This window comes from Triturus cristatus, chromosome 2_2, assembly GCF_964204655.1.
Source record: "Triturus cristatus chromosome 2_2, aTriCri1.1, whole genome shotgun sequence".
Taxonomy (NCBI): domain Eukaryota; kingdom Metazoa; phylum Chordata; class Amphibia; order Caudata; family Salamandridae; genus Triturus; species Triturus cristatus.
In genome coordinates, this window is record NC_140582.1 from 429,248,794 (window position 1) to 429,273,307 (window position 24,514).

The following is a 24,514-nucleotide window of genomic DNA, read 5'->3' on the forward strand; positions in this document are numbered from 1 at the left end:
ATGCATAAAACTTGCTGTCCTTGACCCCAAACAATATGCCCTGGTCATCAGACAATAGAATTTTGACCCCCGAATCAACAGCCATAAGTGAAAATTAAAAAGCAATATAGAGGATTAAGATTCACTAGCTTCAGAAACCACCAAAATATACCTAGTCCTAGAAGTCACTCACTCATTAGCCACGTTACTCCTAACAACTAAAGGAAATAAGATAATAAAGCACCCAACCAATAAATAAGGACATACATAGTAGCTATAATAGTTACCATTACAATTCCAACCCAAGTCTAACTTGAAATTGCAGGGAGGAACTACTCACATTTACAGGACTGAAGTCAAGAAATGCCATGATACATGTGGACTGCCAAAGAGTCTGAAGTTTCAGCAGTGCCACAGTTTCAAAGGCTGCATCTAAACCAACAATGCCTTAGTGGTGGAATCCATAATTGCAGTCTGTTGATTTCAAGTATTGAATATGAGATACAGCTCACTCATATTTGCTAGCTCAGACTAGAAAAATAAAAATCAACTGTAGAAGACAACATGCCTGTGTTTTGCGTTCCCCATGTTAATTGCTTAACAGCAATGTAATGTATCCGTATAAGTTACAGGAAGCAATGTGAAAATGTGCTTTAGTAGCATACGAACGGGTGAATTTGGAGACCACTGTGGCATATTGCTTTTGTCTTGATTATGTAATATGTTTGATCTACTAACTGATTTCAAAAGCAGATGGAAGGAATGTATTAGATCCATTAGAAATGCAGATGAAAAAAAGAAAAATCTAATGGCTCAACATTTTTTGCCCCCCACACAATTTGAGAATTTAGAAAAGATTAAATTATTGGGGATATAGTACAAGGGCTCACAGTCAAAGAGGACAGTGGCTCGAGTTATCAAACTCAAGACAAAATGAGGCTTTTTGGATGGGCCAGCTACCTCTGTTAAAGCAGATACCATGAATTACAAATAATTCTGCATATACATTTTTTTAAAATTTTCCTGAATAGGAGAATAGGTCAATGATGTACACACCATGAATACCTTGCTAGCACATCAATTATAATTTTAAGCCAACTAAGCTTTGGATGTTCACTTAGCAATTGGCAGAGATTGCTCTATTTTAAACATTTTCATTTACATTAATGTAAAAAGTCTTAAATATGTAATGAAAATGACAGCTTCATTTCAGTGTGAGAAGCATGCTGCCTCTTGGTTAGTGCAGTTCATTCAATATACTTTATTCGGCTAATATAGCCATAAAAGATAACAATAAAAACATATAGTTAACTTAAACACAGCACTAAACCTGCAAAGGCTTCATGGTGTGCTGGGGAGATTCGACAATTCAGGAACATGAAGTTGTAGTTTCACTAGACGCCACAATGGCATTTGATACCATTGAATGGACATATCTCTTTGCCGTATTGGCAAAGATGGATTTTAGAGCCAGTTTTATCGGGTGGGTAAAGCTTCTCTACACTGCCCCCCTTGCCCAAGTAGTGGTCAACAATATGAAGTCAGAGGTGTTTGAACTGGGTCGGGGGACGCGTCAGGGTTGCCCACTTTAGCCTTTACACTTCGCCCTCTCCCTGGAGCCCTTAGCAGCATGGATTCTGAAAGACCCCATAATAAGGGGGTTCAGGTGGACGGAGGGATGGGAGGACCGCATCTCCTTATACACAGATGATATCCTTCTATACCTCGCCTCCCCGAAAGCGTCACTTTATAGTGTCCTTGATATTTTCCCAAACTTTGGTAGATATACATGGTAAATGATCAACTGGAGCAGGTCTCTGTTATATGTACTTAGCGGAGACCCTCCTCCCCCGCCCAGGGGTTGTCCAATTAAGGTGGCACGAGTGGGCTTCAAATATTTGGGAATTTTTGTCACCACAGACCCCAAACTCCAATCCGAACGCAACATGCTCCCCCCCACTACAGAGACTAAAACGAGATGCAACAAATTGGAAGGCACTGCTGCTCTCCCTACTCTGCAGAGCGGCGCTTTTTAAAATGATGTCTCTGCCGCGCTTCCTTTTTGTGTTGCATAAATCCCTAGACCTGGTTCCGGCTAGATACTTAAAAAAAAATAGAGGGCCTGCGAAGAGAACTGCTGTGGAAGGGTAGGCCTCGTATAGCACTGCACAAATTGGTACTGGGTTGGTACGACGGGGGGGGGGTTTGGATTCCCCGATATTAAAAAATACTATTGGGGCACCCACTTGGCTGCCATCAACCACTGTACTTACCGTCAGGGAGACGACCCGGGTTTAGAATGGACAAATGGCTTCTGCCAGGCCACAAGTACAACAGGACCATTTATTCAAGATCCCTACGATATCCTTTAACATGACCTACCAAACATTCAGTTCAGGTCTGGCATGCGGCAAACAGAAGTTTGGGATGGGACCAGAAGCTCACACTAGCCACCCCCTTATGGGACTCTGAACAACTGGGCATGTTGAGAACATCCAAGGGATTTGACAAGTGGGATTTAATCGATATCTCAAAGATAGGAGACTTATGGGAAAAAGGAGAGATTGTGCCATTCACATCGTTCCAACGAGACCATGAGTTAGCAAGCACAGAGTATTTCAGATAACTGCAAGTCCGACATGCACTACAATCAAACTTAAAAACAGGCACCTCTCCGCCAGGGTAGTCTCCCTTGGAGGACAGACTACTGGACGGGTATCTGCCGGACAAAGCAATATCGTTGACCTACAAAAAATTGATTAACAACACCGCAGACCTCCTTGGGCAGATAAGAGAACATTGGGAGAGAGACGGGTTGGACCTAGATGACGAAGAATGGCAAGAGACGGTTGCCTCTCTGCGAGAGGTGGCGATCTCTTCCAGACTGCGCCTCGTTCAACTCTAAATTCGGCATAGAGTGTATTTGTCTGGGCCCAGATTGGTTCAAATGGGAAGAGTAGAAGAAGGGAACTGTAGGAGGAAAAGTGGTCAAGTAGGCACATTCATGCACATAATATGGGAATGTACAGAGATATTGGAAGAATATACATGATTGTATGAGCGAAGGTACAAGAGGTTGAGATACGGCCGGAGGCCAAACTATGCCTTCTAAACGTATGGGAGCCCACCGACCTAAACAGATCAGACAAAATATGGACTAAGCTGGGACAAAAAGGAACACTGCACAGCTGTGGGGGGGGGGGGGGCAGAGGCACCACCACAACTAAAGGCCTGGAAGGCAGATATGGACTGGTGTATGATCAGAGAAAGAACAGTCTATATTGCGCGAGGATGCCCCAAAAAGTGGTCCGAAATATGGAGCAAATGGAATGCCTACCGGGGAAACTTATGTGTCCCTCCTGTTGTCCCTACCGTTGACGAACGAACAACGCCGTAAACATTGTAACAAACGTTTTGTCAGCTGAATGTACTCTGTGTTTAAGTGTCTCTCATCCTTAGTGGTCACAAACTCATATGTAACTGCTTTGCAATGTCGTTATTCTTTTCATGTTTAATAAAAAAGTTATTAAAAAACACAGTTAAAAACACAAGCAAATATACATAGTGCGACCAGAAGAATAATACAAAGCACAATAAAAACCCAATAACACAATATGAGCAATGCCACTCTATATCAAATAGGTCTTAATTCATGACTAGTTATGGGAAGAATTAGATAGGAGTAAAGTGTACATTTCTGTATACATACAGGGACTCCAGAACGTCATCAAAATTGGGAAGAATCTCATTTTAACCCCCTTATCCATTTTAAATTATAATAACAATTCTTTTAGAGACACCTGCATTGCAATTAAAAATCTTCCTATGGCACATACAAAATTTAAATTCTCATTATAAACAGACTAAGAGCTTGATCCCTATTAATAATTTTATAAGTAAAAAAAATAGGTTTTACAAACTCCTTCCATTTATCTAGGAACCACAAGCAGTCCAGCAAGATATGTGGGCCACTGCATTTTACCTTTAGCCCACATACACACAAGCCCAGTTCATTTCTCATTGCAGTTTTTATCTTCCCGTCTGCATTACATGGGTTCAGGCCAACTCTAAATTTCAGTACCACGTCTCCAAGCATAGGACTTGGCATGGTCTCAATGTAAGGGAACATATGATTATTGCTCCACCCTTTTACCAGGAACTGGGTGGACGGTTGGCTCCCCAGATAAAGTAAATCTTCTAAAGCCTGTTTGGCTATAATAGGGCTTAGCTCCTGTTTGGGGATCTGCTGCCCTAACTTCCATTGCTCTGGCTCTAGTGATAGTCTGATGCAAATCCTAACAAGCGTATGTCTAACATGAGATGCCGAACCAATTCAATTCACTTTACTACATTTCTCTTTTACAAAGGTGTGATATTTTGGGAGTCCCTTCTTTTTCTCTGCCAGAAATTCATTGTGGATTGCAACCCCGGATAGTTCCAGGCTGTAAGTTGACATTCTGCTCTCACAGCCTGGATCACAGTTGATGCTGGGAGAACAAGAAGCTGGTTCACACATTTGCCCTCCTCAAGATTCCACTCCGTATTGAAATTTTGGGCGGGCCATTGCATTAAAGGGTGATAATAGAATTGGCTGCAAAGACGGGCCTCCATATTTCCCCTTTAATTGTTTTAGGTCCCCTACTGGGGGAAGTGCCTTTGCTTTTAGTGATTCTATATGGTCCCTCCCATTTAATTTGGTATCGAACCACATGCCCAAATAATAATTTAATTAAAAGTTCCCTTTCCTTTCCCCAGCACCATTATGTTAGTCTCTTCTAAATTGACCAGAAGGCATTTCTTCAAACAACAATCATAAAAGATATCCAGTTTCTTTTGCATACCCAATTCTGTCATGTCCACTAACTATCACTAAAACATCAGCATATAGCAGACAAGGGATGTTGGTCCCCCGACCCCTATTTTAGGGCATAAACCACCGGCAATACGTAACGTATTTGGTAAATTGGACAGGAACAATGAAAATAATAGTGGGGCCAAAACACAGCCCTGGCGTAATCCATTTTCTGTCTGTATTTTCTTTGATAGCGTCCCAAGGGTATCTAAGATTACCCTGGCCCAGTTCTGAGTGCATTTCCTGGATTAGTGAAAGTATCGCTTTATTGACACCAAGTCACCCCAACATATTCCACAGTAACTTACAATCGACTAAATCAAATATGGCTCGGAAATCTACAAAACAGCAGGACAATCTGCCTCGTAATTAGATAGTCTATGGGCAATGGCAAAAAAGACAAAGGCAATGATCTATTGTTGAGTGGCCCTCTTTAAAGCCACCTTGCTCTATCAGGATCGGGTTATTCTGATCTACCCAGGCCTTCATTACGCCTAGCAATATCTTGGAGAATACTTTCTCTCCTCCATCCAGCAAGCTAAAGAGGCTATAATTATGGGCCTGTGCCATCCTCCTTGTTATATATTGGTCTGACTATTGCTTCTTTCCAACTTTCCGGGAAAATCCCAGAAGTTAAACTATATCATGAGGCAGACATTAAAAAAAAATAGCAAACAAGTCCACATTATTTTTTAATATATTTGCTGGTAGATTGTATGGCTTTGCTCCTTTCGTTAGTTTTAGGGATTGTATGGTTTCTTTTATCTTTTGGAAAGAGAAATGCAACTCTATTTCTTTCCCAACCTTAATGCGTTTTTCCAGATTCTCATCTAATCTGTCGCTATTGTACAGATTGCTTAAATAATTATTCTGGTCATCTTCTCCCACTAAGCACCGCATTTCCCCTTCCACATTCCTCTCCCACACCAATTGCCAGAATGATCTTATGTTATTTGAGACTATCACTTCAAACATGGTTTGCCAATTTTTAGTCATATATTTCGATTCCTTTCCTTGACTTATTTTTATACTCAAGTTTTGCCAAGCAGAGACACTCCATTGTTACCTAATCCTGTCTTTTTCTAAACAGTCTTTCCCATTCCAACCCTCGATTTTAGGCTCCTATACTGATTATTAAACCAACCATTTCTTCCTACCCCCCCCCCACTTCTCATAACCACCTTTCTTGGTCGCAGATCTTGATTTTAGTTGTACCCTTAAACAGTTTACCACCTGCTCAATCACCTAATCATACCATATTAGGGCATTCTCCCTTTCCTCTGGTTTACCTCGACGTATAGTCAATCATCTGCTCATTAACCAATTTCAAACTATCCGCTGTTATACGGGTGGTTATGCATCAAGGGTGTGCTATCTGCAGAGGGATCACTCAACTCTTTTCAGCCCTTGTTCTATTCTGAGTAATACGCGTAAGGGCCAATAATAACTGCCTTCACATTGCAGCACTTCAAAGCCTTCTACTTCAGTAAAGAGCCAAGCATTTATGAAGGCGTAGTTGATTGGGCAGCTCTGGTTATCTATGCAAAAGTCTCTCTCGTGGGGCTGTCAGTACCTACGCATCCACTGGCACAGAATAGCCCTATAGATCCTAAGAACTTTGCTAGGGATTCATCTCGTGCAGAACCACCTGCTCTAGGAAAGATAGCCGGGGGCACCTGTGCCATGGTTAATTGATCTGTATATAATTTATCGCTAAAAGAGGGATCAAATATATGGTTAAAATGCCTAGGATAATTATCAACTGTGATGCATTTGCTTTATAGATGAGCTCCAGATCTTCCTCTAACAGTCCAAACTGCCCATCATAATCCGTTATAGCCACTGGCTGTATGTATATATTGACCACAATTATGTGTCTTCTTGCGCAAGAGCCACTATAGAGTTCTGTCTGGCTAGCTAATAGCCAGACTTTTCACTTTCAGCCTAGTTACTTTACTTGCTATTTTTGATGGTACTAAAGTAATCAATCACCCCGAGAGGTGTACTGGGTTTGTGCGCACTGCCTCTTTAGTAAGAATAAAAAAACATCTATTGGTTCAGGTGCCTCGCACAGCCAAGACTCCTGGAAGCACATACTTTCATAGCTTTCCAACATCTCTCTGAGGGTATCTTGGGTTAAATGACTCTTTTATCCCCCTATATTCCACGTCAGAATCCGTAGGCTGTGCGAGTACACCATTTCCTAATACAGATCACTCAACCCTCCCATTATATTATCATCAAAAATTGCTATTCTATTGAGTCAGATAGGGATTCAAATCGGTTGCTCAATAATGGACCTTTTACAGCATTTGCTGTGGCATTTGCAGTGTATATTCTTCAATGCTGATCCTCTGGTATGACATACTGTATTTGATCAGGGCATAGTCCTGCATGACTGGTGAGAGCCCCAAGGTTCCCAGGGTTACTCCTCTCTGTACCCAATTCACCAACTTGCACAAGTCTTATACCCTCCTTTTCCAGTTCTTCCTCAGCCCTTACCACCATCTGCTTTACACATTCAGAATAGAAGAAGACCTTTGTCACCTCATTTCCTTCCAAATTTGTTGTAGAGCCTATTTGCCTTATATCGTCAGATGTAACCTCACCCATTATAGGATAGTTAACCAGTATTTGCAATAGGTGTGAGCGATTCAGGGGCTTTAAATTCTTCTGATGTTTTCTCTCCATCCTTCTCCCCATGGTTCCATAAATACCCATAGACTATCCCTTTTATTATACTTTCTTTTACTCCTCCCGTCTCTAGGTGCTCTATCCGGCCTTAGGCATTCTCTTTTCCCAGGTTTATTTGGTGAGGGTTCTCCCCTTTTTATTATACCAGCCAGCTCACCATTTGCCCTGCTAACCTCTTTTTTGAGGCCCACTCTTTTCTCTCTTCTACAGGTCTTCGGGGTGGTGTACTTCCAAGCAAGACGTTATTCTCCTCATGGCTTACAACACCTAATTTATTCGAATTCCCCTAGTCCCTCTTCACTTCCTGTTCCATTTATCTGTCGTCTCTCTAGTTCTCGGGCCACACCCTGCCCTTTCCTCCAACTTTGTTTTGGACCCCCTTTCTTTTTCAACATCTTCTGTGTTTTTCCTCTTGTCTTGTAATGGGGTATATACCTCTTTGCTCTCCAGCACTGCCCCCTCTTTATTACCAGCATTGGACACTTTTAAATATAGAAACCATAGGTGAATTTTCGGGCTGTGCGTGTTCTCCCTCATCAATGAGGGATGATGCATTTACCTCCTGATCGCTCTTCTCTATTACTGGTCGTACTAGAGTAGGCATACAATTGTTAATTTGTTTTAGCTCCTCCACAATCTTCTGTAATAGGGCTTTATGGGTTTCCCCCCCTGGCCATTATTCTCGACTAGGGCTTCTAATATTGCCTGAAGGGTTTTTTGCATTAAAAATATCACCTCTAGTAATAACCAGGCCGAGGTTGCGGTCATGTCTAGTGCCAATAAGGACTGTGTGGTATGGGGGGGGGATTAGGCCTTGCTGAGGGGTACACTTTCCAGTGACTCCTGGCGAATCATTTCCCCCCCCACTTCCCATTCCCTCCCTTCCTTCGTCACTGCTTGTTGCAGGACTTCTCTGCCTTCTGTGGGGATATCAATTCCACTAAGGGAGAAGTAGAGTGACGATGATAACCTAGGATCAAATAGAAATAACCCCCCCTCCATTGATACCCTCTTCATCCCCCAATACATGGTCCAAATCTGGTAGTGTTTCAAGAATAATAGAGTCACTTGTTACACTCATTACATTCTTTTCACCCGCTTTCCAGTCATTACCTTGAAGACTTTCCGGTACTAGAGGGTGTTCACAGGTGTCGGATTTCCTTTTAAAATATTTCCCCGCAAATTCTTTTATACATTGTCCTGGGGTTTTCCACTCGCTTCTTCCACAGGGTGTACCTAAACATCTAGCATACTAGGAGTCTAATTCTCTTCTAGGGGATCAATAATACTCTCTGCTAAAGTTTGCTCCCAACCGGCCATTATAGTTCTCTTTTCTCCACAGTTGTGTGAGGATTAATTTTTTCCCATTTTTACTCCTACCACCCGTGGCCCCCAACCACCCTCCACCCCCCTTGAGGAACCCTCCCTCCTCTTCTTTGGCGATCTTAGCCGCCTATCGGGACCTCGCTTGATCCGATACCAGGATCAACCCTCTTATAAACGTTAAATTCCCTCATGTGCTCTGACCCTCTAAAAAAAAAAAAAAAAAAAAAAAAGATATGCCCGATTTTTATTTTTTTATACACATCCTATTTTTTTTATTGAATTTTTTTGTTATTTTTTTTTAATATTTTAATTATCTCCTGTTTCTCTTCTCTTCTCATCCTAATGCCTATAACCCCCCCCCCCATTTAGTGTGCATCCCAGACATTCAAATGCAGGCCTAACCCTCCCATTTTGACAGAGAAAAAAAAGAAAATTCTAATGTGAGTTTTCCTCCATCAAAATCAACAATGAATCCACTTCTTGGGGAGAAGTAAGGTTATAGGACTTATTTCTCCACACCACCTTCAGTGAGGCGGGAAATTTCATCTGGACATGTGCGCCAAAGCTCTTCAAATCGGGCATTCTAGACCCCAACTCCCATTGCTTTTGTGCTGTAGCTCTGCCCACATCAGAACGAATAAGATATTTTGTAGAATCAAGCAGAAGAGATGTGTCGATGAGTGCTCAACCCAACATCAACTCATTGACTGCAAAGGTATGGAAGTTAACTAAGATTTTTCTGGGAGCTTTTCTGTCTGGGTGTTGCCTAAAAGGATCTCTATGTGCCCTTTGAATTTCTTTTTCGAGGTCAATGTCTGATCTGTCTTTTAGTACTCCTTCTCTGAGAAGTTTACAGATCAATGATTTAACATCCCCGTTCTCAGCTCCTTCTGGAATCTTTAAAAATGTCAAGTTATTTCGTCTGGCTTGAATCTCTAACCTCTCAATGTCCATTTGGAGTGACTTGTTCTGGGCCTTCAATTCCGCTATGTCTTTTGTGTGTACTCGACCCACTTCCAAGAGTGTAGCAACTTCCACTTCCAAGGCCCCAGTCCGCTTACAGATATCGTCCAATTTAGTTTCTAAATTTGCACACTTCTCGTGTATCCCCTTTTGGTTTGCCTCGGAAATCTCGAATTTGGAAAGCAAGTCCCCTCTGAGGGACTGTAGAAGTGACTCTAGCTGTAAATGTCCACCACTCAAATCTCCAGATCTCGCCCCCAAAGCACCCTGGTCAGACCTTTCCCCCGCTTCAACATCGGTAAAGGGTGATGAACATAGGGCTGACGGAAGACAGACTGCTGTGAAGATCTTAATATTAGCGGTAACCATAGAATCTAGGTCTTTAGCTGGGTACTGAGTTAGGGTTGGGATAACAGATTCAGGCGGGACTGGGAGGTTAGAGATCTCTAGCCCAGAGGGGGTCAGCTCTTCAGTCTCGATATCCGGAGCAAAATTTAGTCTACCTAAGGCAGCCCCAAGATGAATAGCATTCCTAATAAAATCAAGATAATCAGCTGGAACGTCAATGGGTTGAGAGATACGAGAAAGATGTCTAGAGTGTGTGAATTTTTTAAATAATTCTAAGGCTCATATTTGCTTTCTTGAAGAAACCCACCTAGAGGCAGAGGAGTGTAAGCTAGGTTTTGGCAAGCTCAGATGGGTCCAAGATCTTCTATGCTCCGAACAAAATGGTAGTACCAGGGGAGTCGCAATAGTAATCACAAACAATGCTGGGATTAAAGTAGAGAAGTTCGGGACAGATCAATCTGGGAGGTGGCTGGTAGCTTCATTGTTAATAGGGAGCTCTCCATTGGTGTGTGCAGTTTACTATGGGCCTAATCAAGATGTTCCAGCTGCTCTCTTGAACTTAAAAGCTAGCCTTTCTTATATGGCAACACCCATTATCTTAGGGGGAGATTTTAACTTGATCTTGGATGAATTCCTAGATCGTACTTCAATGGTTAAATATGCCCCTCCCCGTAAATCCCATTTGGAATAGAGAAATATTATTAAAGAGTTTAATTTGATAGGTATCTGGAGAGCAAAAAATGGATCTAAAAAGGATTTTTCCTTTTACAGCCGGAAGTACAGACATCACTCCAGAATTGATCTCTTTTTATTAGATCAGTCCCTTTTCTCAGCAGTAGACTCCATCTTATATACTCCAGCACTACTCTCTAATCATTTTGCGGTGGAGCTGGTAGTTAATTTTAAGCAAAAAGAATGTCAGAGAAGGTGGTCCCTGGATAGATCCTTATTACTAAAGGAGGAGGTAAAGTTGGACTTAAAGTATTCCTCTGCCTGATTCACTAAGTATAACTGTAGCACCGCAACTGATCAGGTGGTTTGGGAGGCATTTAAGGCCTTTTTTAGAGGATTGTTAAGTACACTGATGATTAGGAGAGATCTGTTCAGGAGGAGGCTGGAGGAAGAGCGTCTCTCTAAGATTAAGCAAAAAGAACAAGAGCTTCAGAGGGCATCGGCAGAACATCAGAATACAGTACCACACCTGCAAAGTGAGCTGGACGGATTACGGGCAGAATTCCAAGCTAGTTTGGATAAGATTCTAAAAGATAGGTGGCATGCCAGCAAGCTCCAAAATTTCTCCTATGGCGAAAGATGTGGCTCTTTTCTAGCCAGGAAAACCAGGGCAGATAGGGTAAGGAATCAAATTAAAAGCCTATCTCAGAGCAGCACAGGAGCCATCATATAAGATGATGACCAAATTAGGGAGGAGGCGAGAATATTTATGCAGGATCTATACAAAGAAGACACTTGCTCTGTACCTCAAAGAGCTAAAGATTGGTTGAATCAGTTAGGGCTGCCTCAGATATCTATGTTGGATAGAGCCTTTCTATGCTCGAGCATAAAAGAGGGCGAAGTTAAAACCCAGATTAAGAAAATGGCCAGAGGGAAGGCAGCGGGCCCAGACGGGCTCCCAATAGAGTTATACTTGGCAGTCCTCGTAAAGGTTATCCCTGTCCTAACAAATCTGTTTCATAGAATCTATTTATGAGGTGAGACAGTCCAAAAATCATGGTCTGAAGCCACAGTCACCCTGATCCTGAAGTCCAACAAAGACCCGTTAAAAATTGAGTCTTATAGACCCATTTCCCTGTTAAACACGGATTATAAACTTTTTGCGGGGGTCTTGGCAGCGAGAACAGCAAGAATTATTAAAACAATAGTACATCAGGATCAGAGGGGTTTTATTCCCGAGAGGCAGCTGAATGAATTAACTTTTCAAGCTATCGCGGCAATAGATGTGGCAACAGATAAGAAGCTTCCATTGACTTTAGTAGCTATTGATGCCGCCAAGGCTTTTGACCAGGTGAACTGGTCATACCTATGGGAGCTCTAGCTGGGTTTGGTTTTCCCAATAATTTTGTTTCAGCCGTTAGGTCTCTTTATTTTTGCCCTCAGGCAAGAATTTTAGTCAATGGAGTCTTAACAAATTGGGTTACAATCGCTCGGGGCACCCGGCAAGGGTGCCCCTTGTCACCCCATTGTTCAATCTTTATATCAAACCTTTTGTTTGTCAGCTTAGGTCCAATCCATTGATCAAACCCTTCAAAATTGCAGATCAGGAGTTGAAATTTGCTCTATACGCAGATGATCTGCTTATGTTTACATCTACTAATCTGGAGATAGCTTCAGCTGGATTAGATCAGGCTGAATCGTTTGGGGAAATCTCGGGATATAAAATAAATAAAGATAAGACCGAGATTATGGAATGGAACCAAGATGAGGGGACACAAGGGGCTAAGCCTCGAAAGAGGTATTTGGGGATCCATCTGGCCCAGAAAATTGGAGATATATCTAAAATTAATTTGACCAGAGTTTCTAAGGATGTTTGTGGTTTGCTTCAGCGGTGGTCAAGCCTCCCTCTAAATATTTTTGGAAGGGTTAATTTGATAAAAATGATAATTTTGCCAAAAATAACTTTCCTATTTAACTCAATTCCGCTATCTTTTATGACACCAGATATCGTGAAACTGCAGGGAAAAATAGGCTCTTTTATTTGGAACACTAAGTCCTCTAGAATCTCCTGGAAAAAGCTTAGGAGAAGTTTATACATGGGTGGTCTAGCTCTACCAGACCTATTTACTTACTGTCACTCATTTCATGTTAAAAACTTCAGAATATTGGCCAATAAGACGGATGCATCTTCACTGGCTTTATTGTTTCAGGCCCTATTGTATGACATCCCCCAGGGGCAAGAGTTTTTTCTTTTTAAATTCGGAGATCCGAAGTTCTATAAAAAAAAGTCAGGCTTAAGATTCTGGGTGCTGCCTTGAAGAACTGGTTATACATTAGGAAAAGTCTTAAAATCCCCTACTATGTATCCCAGGCCCCAATTTGGGACTCCCCTGGTACCCCGGACTGTCTTAAAGATCAATTGTCCCGGCCCCTAAAAATGGCAGGCATAACATGTTGGGGTGATCTGCAGAAAGATTTGCAGCTCTTGAGCTGGGAGTCCCTCTCGGGTTTGACAGGAGGGACACTCACTAGATTTAAATATTACCAGTTGTCAGGACGGTGGGCAACAAAATCCTGGGACCTTGAAGCATCAAACTCCAAATTTGATTCAGTCTCAAGGAGGGGTGGATGGAAATGGGAGGTTTCTTTTTGGTATTGGGCCCTTCTAGAAGCCGGAGGAGTGACGGAATCCGAACTCCAAAAACTCTGGGGCAATGTCATTAGTTTCAACTCTAATGAAATCAAGGGCATTTGGGGGGGGAGGGGGGGGGGGACTCCTTTACTAGGTTGCAGGCAGTTGTTAAACCTGCAGCACTTAAAAGAAATCATTTATATTCTTCACATAGGGTATATTTAACACCTGGAAAATTAGTTACGGTGACGGGTCTAGAATATCATTGCCCTAGGTGTACGCACCCGGCTGCGGGCGATCTCCATATGTTCGTGGATTGCCCGAAGATCTCTAATTATTGGATTGAGATACAGAAATGTTTGGAGGACGTGTTACATCAACAAGTGGAGATTACCCCGGGGACTATCTTTCTTGGTCTTACGACAAGATTAAGACCTTAATGATTTAGCCTCTAAATTTATTTTCTATGTCATTATCCTGGCAAGGCGTGAGATATGCAGAGCCTGGAAAGACGTAAATGCCCCAACTTTTACGGAATGCCTGAAACATATAATTTTTACAAGCAAATCAGATATGGCCTGTGACAGTACAAGCTACAATAAGATCTGGGCGGCCCTAGTGGCATGGTGAAATAGGTAACGGTGGTCCTATGATTTTGCAACGGGCACTGTTGGTTCTTAGTCTCCATAGTAACACTGGGTGCCGTCGGTAGTGCGAACTGGAGAGGACTAGGAAAACAGCATCAGCTTGTGGGATCTATCTTCCACTGTCTTTACGGGCCTCGGAGCCGGGGCTGGAACAGGTTGGCCGTCTGAGAGGGGGGGATGTCTTGTTTCCCCATCAAGAATGCCCTTCACGGTGTACGAGGACAAAACAATAAATAAATAAATAAATAAATAAATAAATATATATATAAATAAATAAATAATACTCTCTGCTGACTTAAAATGCTAGTCCTTTTTATGCTTGAACTTTTTTAGTTGAGCATTTTTCTGTAGAGCATCTTTCTGTCCCTTGATAGCCCCACGTGTTTTCCCTTTCAGCGGCATTTCCCTTTGTAACCTATGGGGCTGTTACTCCAAGACAGTCCATCTAGTTATAAACAGAACCCAAGAATGAACTGCAACACACTACCCCAAGGTGATAACACACAGGGAGTAGGAGCAGGATAGGGTGCAAGTTCCCCAGTCGCTCCACAGTTCTGCCTCACCTGCGCTCCCCTACTCCCGAGGCCAGCCCAGTTCCAGAGTCTGCCGAGGGGTTGTTTCCTCTTCGTCTCTGGACCACCGTCCCCGCACTGGATGCTGCTGAAAGTCTCTGGACCCTGGGGCTCTCGAGGTCTCAGTGCCCTCTCCAGACCGCTGGCTCACACGGACTCTGCTGGCTTCTTTAATCCTCAGACACCATTAATGCTCACAATACTGCTGATGTGAGAGGTAGGTATCTTTGGGTGAACAATGGCTTGGAAGCTCTGTAGATCCGGCAGCTCCCGGCCCCGGCGACTCTCTCTGTGCCTCCACGAGGTTCGCTGCTCATTCTGCCTCCTCCAATAGCACGCTGATGTGACTCTGTTAGCCGCTCAGCAGTCAATTTTGCAGCTTCCCCTCCATTGCTACCTTAAACTTTTTGCGGGAAGCCGGGGACTGCGAGGGTGCCGGGGCTAGCTCGACCTCGTGCCCCTCAGCAGCAGATAACTCCAACTCCAATTATGGGCTGGCCGATTCAATTTTCGGAGCCACGACAGCGACTTGTGGCAGCGGATCGCAGCTCGCGTTCCCTGCAACACCCCTTCCTTGGCGGTGCAGTTGGAACCATCTCAAGTTGTTATCTGTAACACAAACACTGGAGGTTCCAAGTCTCAACTTTGATTGAGAACAAATCTTTTACATTGCTTACTGTAGCTTTGCCATGCAGAAACATTAAACTGAAGCAGATCAGCACACAGAACGCAACACAATCCAAGTTGTCATCCGATATTTTACTATTTAAACTAGTAGAAAGCACAACACGTTATTGGTAAATGCAATACACAAACTACAATGCCTACTTTTCCGGGTCATTAGAAGTTTTGTTATGGTGTTTGAAACAAGGCAGCAGTGCTTATGGAGCTACTGAACATTCACAGACCACCAGCTCACACTTATGATGTTTCTTGTCTTCTGTCCACCAATGCAAGTAGTTGTGCCCTATCACGGTCATTTTAAGTTAGATGAATTGGGGGATTTTTAATGTTATCTACATGTTTCTATGCACGTGGGGAAGCACTCTGACCCATCGTTCTTTTGCTCACCATACCACCTCAGTTTGGACCTAGCCATATGCAAATCAGTCTTGACCCTGCTCCTCATGGGCACAGTCCAGCCCAAACTGCCAGGCCAGGTCCTTCCTGAACTGGAACACAAACCCCTCTGACTGGCTCCTTGTGTTCTTCCATGAGTGCTTGCTTTCTGGGAACTCCTTTTTAGGTCTCGCTGAGTCAGCGCATGCGCTGCTCTGCAAGACATTTAGACTGTGGCTTTTGGAAATGCTTCCAAAGGCTGTTGCCGGCCACCAGCTTTCAGTTACGCACACAAGCGCGCGCGCCTCGCTCTGCCTCTGCAATCAACGCTGCTGTGCGCGCACATCCCTCGCGTGCTGAGCACAGAGCGTGTCACCGCGATGACTTTCGCTTTCACGGCTGCGCGGCGTTACCTTTACGGCCACGCGGCCAATACTTATTGTATTTTGTCTCAATGTTTTCCCATTCTGCCCCCTCCTTTCTCATTCTTGCCTTCATTCCTTCCTTCTTCGCCTTTATTTCTCCCTCCCTACTTTGCTGTCTTTTTCTTCGTTTTTATCCCTTTCCTCTCCCATTCTCTCTCTGTCTATTCCTATAGCAGACTCTCTCACTCTCTCTCTCTCTCTCTCAGCGATGCATACTTACTCTCTACCCTTCCCTCCACTCCCTCTAGAATTTCTATGCATACGACTCTCTCTTTGCTCCTCTCGTCACCCACTCTCCTCTTTCTATGCCTCTTCCTCCCCCTTTCTCCACTTCACGTTCTCCCCTCACGTATTCTCACTCAATCTTCCCCTCCTTTACACCCCCTCCCTTCGCCCACCTGCACCTTAGATCCATCAGCACACACGCCACCTTGGCTGTGCGAGTAAGGTAGAGCCGCCTGACCGCTCTCTACCTGCCAGTCAGAGGCCCACCCCAGAACTCTCCGACAGCCCACCCCCTCGTCCCTCCACAGTGTTGAGGAGGGGAAATTCAATTAAGGCTTCTCCCGCCGGGCTACTAATAGAACAGACAGACGCCCTTTGCCTGCCTGGTTCAAGGAGGGACCTGACCTCTGACCTTACCCCTTGCGAATGTCCTCAACTGAACCTGGCCATCGCGTCACCCGAGAATGTGCAAAGAACCAAACAGGTTTCCGTTGCTACTCTACGCATAGCTGTACACATTATCCGCTGTTAATACACTGCCACAAGTGATGCATTTTCTCCTGTTAATGCACTCTTAAATAAGTGGCATTATTTAATGTAAATACACTATCACACAAGGGGCATTACCTGCTATTAATGCACCGTCTCACATGGCATTACCTGTTAAGAGTCTGCCACCGAAGAGAGAGTAATGCCCCATTACAGGAGGATTGCCCATTAATCTCGTGGAACACCTTTAATTCCATTAATGCTCTGGGGTAGCCACAATATTCGTCAGTGGCCCCAGATCATAAACCACTGCCGCAATAAATATCCAGGGATTGCTGTAATACCAAAATTAACGAGTGCCCACGGATAGCTCCACCGACACCATTATTGTCTTCGGGTCCGATGACAGCAGTAGTGCCCTCATTAAAGCCCTAAAATTCAATGACAGCAGTACTGTCGTCATTAATACCCCAGCATTCGGAGGGCGTTCCTGGCCATGCCTCCTGGAGGTGTGCCCACGCGGGCTCCTTTACCGCCCCTCTTCTGCTGATCACCACATATTTGCTGGGCGTCTCATCGCTCCAGCTGCTAATTTTATGCCCGGCTGCTATGCTGAGTAACCCGAGGCGGGCGCCCTTCCCCACCTCCGAGTGCCAGAGGGCCAGGGGTTGAGCTGGTGCCAAGTCTGGGTCCTCTGACACCGGGGCGAAGACACTTCGCAGCTAGATGGCTTTCTTAACCTCTGTCCCCTCCAGGACAGACCCCGCCCGACGGGCAGAGCGTTCTCTGGACCTCCCTGTCAAGCACAAAATACGGACAAATGGACAGACGAAGCGCCACCTTTGAACAGAGGCTTCTCCAGATCCGAACACAGTATAGGGAGGCTTTAAGTTAGATGAAACAAGCACACCTATAGATATCCTTCATAAACCGCGAATTGACGCTCGGCTGAGAGGGTGCAATGAGAGTTCTCCAAGCGGCCCTGCACTCTGAAGCAAACCACATCCCGTCTCAGTGGCAGAGACCGCAGGCTCGGGCGCCGCGAGTCATTCCTCGTCTGCCACACGAACACTTCTTTGGCATAGCCAATAGGTCTCGCTTTTGGGACCTTATAAGTATTTAGTTATGCAGCACAAAATCCTTGGTGCAACAACATCAACTGCTGCATGGCTAAACACGTATAAGGTCCCAAAAGCGAGACCTATTGGCTATGCCAATGCTTGTTTTCTTTTTTGTGAGGCACTCTAAGAGAGTTCATGTGTTTTTTACTTGTTTCATATGCTAGTTCACAGCAGTAATTGTGTTGTATTGCTTTGAAAAGGTTTCCTATCTCTAATCTTTCTGCTTGACTGATTCTTCTAATCTCTGCCAGTACATCAATCTTGCATGCCTATGAGGTGCTAATTTCTATCTACAAGGTTGTTTATTTTGGTCAGAGCACATTACTAATCGCATAATTTAAACCAAGTGTCTCCAACCAGTTGATCGCGAGCTCCCAGCGTAGACTTCATTTTTAACTAAGAACTGCGATAAATAAGTATTGTGTTTTCCTTTAAAAGTTAAGGAAAGGCTATGTTTTTTTTAAATTATCAGGCTGCAGATAGTAGATCCATATAATGAGCAGTGCTCCACTCAGAATTATGAACCCATATGGGTCACAGAGGTTCAGAACTCAAGCACTAAGGTATTTAACGTTTAATTAAAAAGTGGTTCTCAACTCAATATTGGAGCACAAGAACAAAATGATATTTCAGAATGCTTTTAAATGAGAAAAAATTGAAATGAAAAGTTAACTTAATGATTAAGTTAAATCTTCATTTTCTCCCTTTTCAAAGTGTCATATTTACTAAACAGTGGGCATCTTGCTCCCAGTGGCTAGTAGACAGTACCAAATGTATAACTGAAAAATACAGTAATTTTCTTTTCAACGTGAGAAATTTTTAGTGAAGAAAATTTTCCATTAACCCGTTTACCGCGGCGTAAGATCCGCTGCAGGAGATTCCGTGCGTGGGCAGGGCCACGTCGGCCAACGGACATGCGCAGCACTACGGAGGTAGTGCTCACGACGGCCGTTGGCCGACGCACGCATCGAAGGGGTTAAACATTGTCTTCATGTTTTTCTCTACTTTAAATTAAGCCCTAATATTTTATGAAGCATGGTTCTTCATTTTAAATTCCTCACATTTAAACAAATGGGTGTATGTTCCTGTTATAAAGATGGCACCATTTCTACAGGCCACTGGGAGTAATATGCCTGCTGTTTGTAAAGACAGTGGCATGGGAGAAAATTAAAATGGTGAGTTTTATGTAATGCATATAAACAAAGTTAACTCTTCAGTTGAATTTTCTCCCATTTCAAAGTGTTACATTTACACACAGCAGATATCTTGCTCCCAGTGGTTGGTACACTTGCTGCCATATTTGTAACTGAAAAATAAAACCACTTTTTTTTAATTAAATTTAAGAAATTTTAAGTACAGAATGTATTTCCTTATTATGAACATTTTTATGCATTTTAAATTACTCCCATTTAAAAAAAAAGTGGTTGTATGTTTGTGTTGTACATGTAACGGTGCCACATATGGCGAAAAGTATGTCCTGTGCCACAAGTACATACGACACAGGCTCTCAGTCACCCATACAGCTATATGCCATTCATTCACACACATTCATACATCCCTACAGACCATGCACTCACTGACACACATAGCAGCCCTATCACAGTATCCCTAGTCACAGCATTTTGTTCAAACCATAGTATCTGGCCCCATGGACATTAGGTTAAAAGTAAATGAAGCTGGGCGAGAGGGCGCCTGGTAACAATGCGCAAGTTACTTGACCTTCAGTAGCTCACGACGATTTTCACTGATCAGAGGCAGCTCACATTACAGAAAAGGTTGGAGACACCAGATTTAAACAATTCTTTTCCTCAATTTCACACCCATGTCATAGGGCGGGATTGGGAGGGGGCTAAAGCACCTCCAAAAAACAAATAACCATGCTGGAGTTCAAAAGTGAATGAGCAATACACAGCCTTTCACATTTTGCGGTTATCGTGACACATTTACTGTGCAAAGAAAGGTCAAATGCTAGGCTCTGTCTTCCAGACAGCTTGGTGTTTATTTTTCTTTCTCGGACCGCAAAGTGAGAGTATTTATGTGACAATCTTACTGGGTACTAAGGGTGTGAAAGGAAAGGCTTCGGGTGTTATTTTTCTCTAGTACACATCAAAATGCAATTCCAGTAAATGAACTGTACAAAGATTACAGAATATATCGGAAATAGAAAATCACAAATAAAGCACATTTTTTGTAACTCTGAAGTCCGGTGGAAACAAATATTATAATACAATCAAAACAAATCCGTACACTAGGGGATGCCGATTTCCACATATTATTTGTGCTCTGTATAGTTTTATCAGTGAAATTGGATTTTTGCAAATGTAATGATCATTTCAATTGAAAATGTGTTGTTTTTAATGGCAGTGCGCTACTACACCATGCATACTTCACTCAACGCCCCTCCAGTATACTCTACTCTATGCCCTTCCACGTCACGCCACTATCCTCTGACACTTCACTCCAGGCCACTCAACAACGCTCTATTCTACTCCGATCTATGACACTCTACACCACTGCACTAAACGTCACTCCACTTCATGCTCCTTTCCTCTATGTTACTAACTTTTAGCCAAGCTGACATGGCTAAAACAATTTGGCAAAGCCAATAGCTCTCATGTGAGAGCTATTGGCTTTGCCAGTGCCGATTATCACTTTAGGTTCTTTTTTGTTTCATCTTTCCTCTAGTTGTCGCAAGTAATGTACAGCTGATCACCGACTAGTGGGGCTACATACACCTATGTTACTACTGTTTCTGAAGTAACAGAATCCTTTGCCATGTCCTTTAGGATAGTCCCAACATGTACATATCAAATTCCATAAGTTTTTGCCCCACCTACAGGACATAACTGTTCTACACAGGTGACCTTTTACCCAGTAGCTTACGTCTGTCTTTTCGACAACAGGCTCTCGGTACCCTATCTTAATCTCTGAACCTGACGTACATAAACATGTCCTCAGGCACAGCAGATTTATTCTGTATAAGGGTCACTTTTCTTTTTTTCATCCATGGCCAACAGCCAGCTATGCAGGAGCGTTTTGGTTTAGAAAAGGATTAGCAAGGGATTAGTGAATGTTTTCAAAACATATTGATTCTGGAAGAAGACCTGGAGTGAGCACTTTAGTATAAAATACCCTAACTCCCCCTTACAGAGAGAGAGAGTAGAATTCCTTCCAGGCTGGACCAAGATTCTGCAGGCTGATACTTCGACCGGCAGAGATCTGACATCCCTTGTGGGGTGCTATCCTCAACGCAGGGACGGGATCCTTCATTAAGAACCATCAGGTGAGGGGTTAGCACTTCCGCAGGGGTTTCTTGGCTCCATTAGAGTATATCCGAGAATTTACATACACCTGCTTCACCTACATGTCTAGGCTAGGTACTTTTAGGTAGGCTACACATCGTAGGGATACCCCAATTTTATTGTTTTATGTAATCTGCTTTTATTCATCTTAATAGCACTATGGTGGAAATGTATCTGGTATGTACGATATTGGTATTAGCGATCATATTTGTCTGCTCCTGTCTTTTGATTGTCGCAGCTATTATGTTTCACACTAGAGTGACACTTCACCAATAAATAATTATTGAAACCGTTCCAATTGTCATTCTATGTGTACTCTGAGAAAAAGTAAGCACGAGTGACTGAGCGAAAGATACCGTATTGTTTTCACGATACCGGAGGAATCTGGGTTGTCATGTTCAGTGGTTGCCAGAAACTACCAACACCATAATAGAGTACACAGGGGTGGTAGTGGCACCGAAGAGCTAGCTGGTCTAACGGCAGACTCATCCTGTGGGGGTGTCCAGAGTCTGTCTGCACACCAAGCCCTCAGTTTAGGTCATCCAAAACGTGCAGGTCCTTGGGGGGTACACCTTAACCTCTGTATGTTGTCTTTTCTGCTTAATTAGTGAATACAAATGTAGGGAAGCAATAGGGTTTTTCCTCAATATGTTAACACGTAACTCTTCATTACTGATACTTGCCCCTGAAATAGGGCGTTCTCTTTCGATTAGCACATTGCTACGTATGATGGCCCCCCCACCACCAAAAGTTCTCTTCTGCTGCGGTTCTGATTGTTACTTTGTGCAATGTCTCCCACTTGTCACTGCACGTAGCCTTCCTATTTTGCATTCGGACAAAGCTCTCCCAAACAAAAAAACAAACACTTTTAGATCAATACAGTTACTACATGACTGCTATGAAAACAGTACCCAACAAGTGATTTGTGTGAAAGCACATCGCATCACTAGTGGTAGAACTGCATATCAGGCTCTCAAGGAGTTGTACTTGCTCCTTTTTGGCTAGTTTAGCTAAAGTTAAACACCTGTTCAGTTTCTTAACACAACATCCAAGTGTAGCACCACACGAGTAGCCAATCAGGAAGGCTAAACATGGCACCTAGAAATTCCCACTAAGGTCATTTTTTGTTATATTAAGAGACCGATAACAATCAAAGAGTGTGCAACATACATTAAATATAAGAAAAACATTCAAAACCATTGAGTGAAATTATTTTAACAAATGTTATTTAAGAGGATAAAATGCATAGCTCTGCAAAATGAAGAAGCAGATGTCCATTGTTTCCCTTGCAATTCAATGGGCTACTACTGGAAACTAGCAGATAAGAACTCGCGTGAACTCTGAAACAGCTAAAATTAAAAGCAGCCAAGTGCGGTATCCCTAATTGAGGTAAAAGTCGAGTTCAGGGTAGGCTAGCCCCATCCCTCAGAATATACTTGGGTGCATTCTATCACGTTAGCTTTTCTCTGAAATTACAGACAAGAATCAAGCATGTATAAGTGTGCCCAAATTAGCAATTATTCTTAGCACACGTCCAGCTGAAACTGTTAAGCAATATCCTCTCTGAATAGAGGAACAAAGGAGTCGGTAAAAGTGGAGTTCAGGATAGGCCAGCCCCATCCCTCAGATTGTACTTGGGTGCATTCTATCACGTTAGCTTTTCTGTGAAATTACAGACAAGGATCAAGCATGTATAAGTGTGCCCAAATTAGCAATTATTCTTAGCACACGTCCAGTTGAAACAGTTAGGCAAAATCCCCTCTGAAGAGAGGCACAAATAAGTCTCCTTAGTGAGGTAGAAACATAAATACAGTGGAACATCCAGCTCGGAACACAGGTCTGGGAATACCACTCTAACTAAAGGACACTCACTTCGAAAACAAAGTGACTTGCCTTTGAGCCACTTGGCAGTTATGGGAGCGAGTGGGAAGGTCAGGAAGATAAGAAGCTGACTAACCAGTGGGTGCCTGGGGATGGCACATCTCAGACTCGGTCATAACACGCAAAATACCAGCAGGTATGTCATCTCATCTTTATTTATGCAACATGGCAAAACAACAACACCCATTATGCTGTCACGCGAAAGCTCGAGATGGTCAATAAACAATGTCGTGATGACAGGAAGCGAAGTGACCAGTTAGCCCAGACTCGTCTGAGCGGAGCTGTAGGAAGTGGAGTAAAAACTGACGTAGCCCCGCCCCCGCGGGTAGATGCATGCGGAGCCCGGGCAAACACACTAGGAGAGAAGCACACTTACCGGGCTCAAAGAGGAAAAGCACAGAGCAGGCCCAGTGTGGGGGTAGCAGGAGCAGGCGAGGTGGTGGCCAGGCGGGAACCACGGGGGTCGAATGAGCCTTCTACAAGCAAGGGGGGCTCCGCAGTGACGGCTCAGGGAGGGGCCTAGCTTGGGAAGCCCCAGTGCTCGGGACCAGCGGGAGGGGGGAGGGTGGGGGCCGCAGTGGGTGACGTGAGCACGAAGCTGGTACAGGCCGGGTGACAGTAGGCGGCGGAGCGCGCCACAAAAAGCTGCTGGGAGGTAAACGCGGCGTCCAGTCAGACTGAACCCACCTCGGGAAGGGTCTCCTCACCAGCGCTTGTACCACGGACAGCCCGGGTCCCTTTGCCGCTTCGGGTCAGGTCGCCGGCGTTGTACAACACTTTGTACCCCACGGAATCCGTTTGTTTATCCCCAGGCTGCTGCTCGGCTGTCCTCGGGACTCCTCCCGCGTGAAGAACGATTGGCTCTGTGCGACTCCGTACCGGCTTGCCTCTGACAGCTCTGTGCTGGCCCCGCCTCCCCGCGGAGAGCCGTGCCTCTGCCCGGCCTGGGCATGAGCAGACTGAAGCAGCGGCGCACCGATCCGGAGCTGACTCTTCGAGATTGTGTTTGGAAGCGGTTTGAAAGGTTTTTTAGACACGAAGCCAATAGGATCTGACTGAGTGGGACCTGTTTTTCGTTGAAACAGCTCAATTCTTTCACTAAATTAACAGAGACCATTTTAGTATCCGGGATGTAGTTATAATATTTTCAAATTCAGTGTTGTTCGGTTTTTAGACGATATTGTATTTTGGTGGGAGGCAATGTTTATTTGTGTATGTTATTCTGGGTTCATGGTGCTCGTGCTCTTTTATTTTCAGGTTCTGAAGCGAGGTGGTCAAGTTCCAGGTTTTATAGTTGGAAGGAAAATTACCCTGCGTGCTGGATAGA

The 24,514-nt window shown here is 43.8% G+C and overlaps 1 protein-coding gene across 8 annotated transcripts in view; it reads right to left on the reverse strand.

The window, feature by feature from the left end:
• ELF2 (E74 like ETS transcription factor 2) overlaps nt 1–24,068 on the reverse strand; it is a 593,917-nt gene extending 569,849 nt beyond the window's left edge. For 4 of the 8 annotated variants that reach the window (XM_085641518.1, XM_085641513.1, XM_085641515.1 and 1 more), the window contains exon 1: nt 23,875–24,068. The gene's annotated coding sequence lies outside the window, so the exon portion shown is untranslated. Of the gene's footprint in view, nt 1–23,563; nt 23,830–23,874 lie in introns of those variants that run through there. The other 4 variants (XM_085641519.1, XM_085641516.1, XM_085641517.1 and 1 more) reach the window with 1 other exon arrangement.
• Between the last annotated feature and the right edge of the window lie 446 nt (nt 24,069–24,514).